Here is a 3,817-nt window from a genome sequence, read left to right as displayed (position 1 = left end):
TACTGGCACCCAGTAATCCAAGACCTGAAGCCAAACAAGACCATGTGAAGGTGGGGTGGGGGTGGGGAGAGACACAAGCAAAGGAAATTCTAATAAACTAGCTGAACTGGACAAATTTGTCTTCTCTGGAGTCTAAGGCATTGGGAGGGTCAGTTTCCTATTCATTTCTGCTGCAGTCATATCTCCTACAGAATCAGGTCCCAAAAGTAGAAAGCTTAGGATTTTGCAGGCCTAATGTTCTTTTCCAGCCCTTCACAGATGACCACATCTGGGGTTCACATGTGCCTACTCTACAACTGAGGCTGTAGGGCCAGGGGAGCACAGCTGAATGCTGCCCCTGAGAGGGAGAGAAGAAAAATGTATCCATTCACAGAGCACAGCTGGTTTGGGTCTAGGCAGCTGTCCTAGGTCGTGGTTATGGTCCCCTTCTCTACCCACTTGATCCACAAGTTCTCCACATTTCTTTCTGACCATTTCTTCTCAGCCCTTTGCTCTTTCTTCCCCTGGGTCAGCCCATCCATTCCCAAGGTCCCATCCACGAAAAGAAGTGAGCATCTTTTCATGTCCAGTGACCATCTAAGGAACCCTGGTGGCATAACGGTGAAGTGCTCAATTGCTAAATGAACAATTGGTGGTCCGAGCCCACTGGCTGTGCGAGAGAAAGACCTGGTGATCTCCTTCTGTAAAGATTACAGCCTAGGCGATTTGGTGCTTCCTTAAAAAGCTGGAAGTACCATACGATCCAGCAATCCTGCTCCTTGGAATATATCCTAGAGAAATAACAGCCGTCACACAAATAGATATATGTACACCCATGTTCAGTGCAGCACAGTTTATGATAGCAAAAAGATGGAAACAACCTAGGTGCCCATCAACGGACAAATGGATAAACAAATTATGGTATATTCACACAACGGAATACTACACAATGATAAAGAACAATGATGAATCCGTGAAACATAACATGGAGGAATCTGGAAGACATTATGCTGAGTGACTTTAGTCAGTCACAGAAGGACAAATATTGTATAAGACCACTATTATAAGAACTCAAGAAAAGGTTTAAACACAGAAGAAAACATTCTTTGATGGTTGTGAGGGTGGGGAAGGAGACAGAGGGTTACTCACTAACTAGAAAAAAACAAAAAAACCAAACCCATGGCTGTCGAGTTGATTCTGACTCATAGACAAGAATTATCTTAGGTGAAGGGAAGGACAGCACACACTACAGGGGAAGTCAGCACAACTGGACTAAACCAAAGCTAAGAAGTTTCCCGAATACAGCCAAACACTTCAACGGACAGAGTAGCAGGGGCGGCAGTCTGGGGACCGTGTTTCGGGGGACATCTAGGTCAACTGGCATAACAAAGTTTATTAAGAAAATGTTCTGCATCCTACTTTGGTGAGTGGCGTCTGGGGTCTTAAAAGCTAGTGAGCGGCCATCTAAGATGCACCAATTGGTCCCAACCCACCTGGAATAAAGGAGAATGAAGAACACCAAAGACACAAGGACAGTATTAGCCCAGGAGACAGAAAGGGCCACATAAACCAGAGACTGTATCAGCCTGAGACCAGAACTAGATGGTGCCTGGCTACTACCAATGACTGCCCTCTCTCAACAGAGAGTCCCTGATGGAGCAGGAGAAAAGTGGGGTGCAGAACTCAAAATTCTACTAAAAAGACCAGACTTAATGGTCTGACTGAGACTGGAGGTACCCCAGAAGACATGGCCCCTGGACTGTCAACCCAGAACTAAAATCATTCCCGAGGCCAACTCTTCAGACAAAGATTAGACTGGACTATGGGACATAAAATGATACTTGTGAAGAGTGTGCTTAGCTCAAGTAGATACATGAGACTAAATGGGCAGCTCCTGTCCAGAGGTGAGATGAAAAGGCAGACAGGGTCAGGAGCTGGTTGAATGGACACAGGAAAGGAGGAGTATGTTGTCACAGTATAGGGAGAGCAATTAGGGTCACATAACAATGTATGTATAAATTTTTGTAGGAAAGACTAACTTGAATGTCAAACTTTCACTTAAAGTACAACAATAAAATAAAATAAAAAAATTACAGCCTAGGAAACCCTATGGGGCAGTTCTACTCTATGTCACATGGGTTGCTATGAGTCAAAATCAACTAGACAGCACCCAAGTAACCATTCAGATTTCTTCTTCTATAACTGCCTGTTCATATCCTTTACCCTTTTTTCTATTGCACTGTTTGCTGGACACTGTATTAGCTCCCTATTGCTGCTGTAACAAATTACCATAAAACACTACAAATTAATTTTGTCATAAGTCTGACACAGGTCTTACTGGGCTAAAATCAAAGTGTTGGCAGGTCTTTCCTGTCTGTAGGGTCTACTAGGTAGGACTCATTCCTTGTCATTTCATTTTTATAGGTAGCTCACATTCCTTGGCTCATGGTTCCCTTCATTCAAAGCTAGCAAAGTTTAAAATTTTTACGTAGTTAAATCTATCAACATTTTCCTTTATGGCTCCAAAACCACTTTCTTCTGGCCCTTTTACAGTTTTGGGTATTAATGTTTGAATTGTTAATCTCATTTTCAAGTATGGTATGAGGTAGGAATCTAACTCCCCCCACCCCCCGCCATGGATGACTAGTTTTACCAATACGATTTTTTAAATAGAATATCTTAAACCCATTCCATTAAATGCCCTATTGCAAAACACAGGTCATTTGTAAGCACCCCTAGGCTTTAGATCCACATATCTAACAGCCTAATCTTCATCCCACATTCAGGCTGCCCAAAACTGACTTATTTTCCCATAAATGTGATCCTCCAGTGTACTTATTCACATCCACTAAACACCTAAACCAGAAACCTGTCACCCTTCTCACTTGTCCTCAATCCCCCATCTAATCCATCAACAAACCTTGTCTATACCTATGAAATGTATTTCAAATCCATCTTTACCTCTCCATTCCCATTATCATTTAGTCATTGTTATGGATTGAATTACGTCCCCCCAAAATATGTGTTGTAAACCCTAACCTCTGTGCCTGTGGTTATAATCCCATTTGGGAATGGGTTGTTAGGTGAATGAGGCAGGATTAGTGTAGGTTGTATTGTGAGTCAATCTCAAAATTTTGAGATCTGAAAGAGATTAAACAAGTGAGCAGAGCAGAGATGGGGGAAGAGAGATGCCAAGCCACAGGAAGACTGTCCAGGACCAGTTCAACGAGACAAAGACCTTCCTCCAGGGCCAACACAGAGAGAAAGCCTTCCCCTAAAGCCGGCACCCTGAATTTGGACTTCTAGCCTCCTAAAACTGTGAGGAAAAAAAATTTGTTAAAGCTATCCACTTGTGGTATTTGTTACAGCAGCCCTAGATAACTAAGACAGTCATCATTTCTCACCAAATTTGGTCTCCCTACTCCTTCTAATCCATCCTCTGCATGGCTGCAAGAATAAATTTTCACTGAAAATCATCTGACTTAATCTCTTCAATAGGTGTCATAAAAGTGAGAGTAAAGGGACACAACAGGTGTTAACTTTTGATTAGATATTGGTTTGGTCAAAAAGTGTGTAAATGACGCATTTGGGTCATTTGGGAAAACTGGGAAAAGAGCATGAAAATTTACTGAAATGGATAGGTAGAGATTGACTAAAAAAAGTTATAAAGCAGTATGATTTCATTTTGATTTAAAAAGTGCCACACGTACATAGACACATTCACACAAATACCCAGAAAAAGATCCAGAAGATATGCACTGAAGTTATTAAAAGTGAGGATCTCGAGAGACTCCGGCAAGATGGCGGTCTAGGCAGAAGCACCAGGCCGTCCCTCCAC

Source organism: Trichechus manatus, unplaced genomic scaffold, assembly GCF_000243295.1.
Source record: "Trichechus manatus latirostris isolate Lorelei unplaced genomic scaffold, TriManLat1.0 scaffold00016, whole genome shotgun sequence".
NCBI classification, from domain to species: Eukaryota; Metazoa; Chordata; class Mammalia; order Sirenia; family Trichechidae; genus Trichechus; species Trichechus manatus.
The sequence above is the reverse complement of the archived record's forward strand: the minus strand, read 5'-3'. Positions refer to the sequence as shown.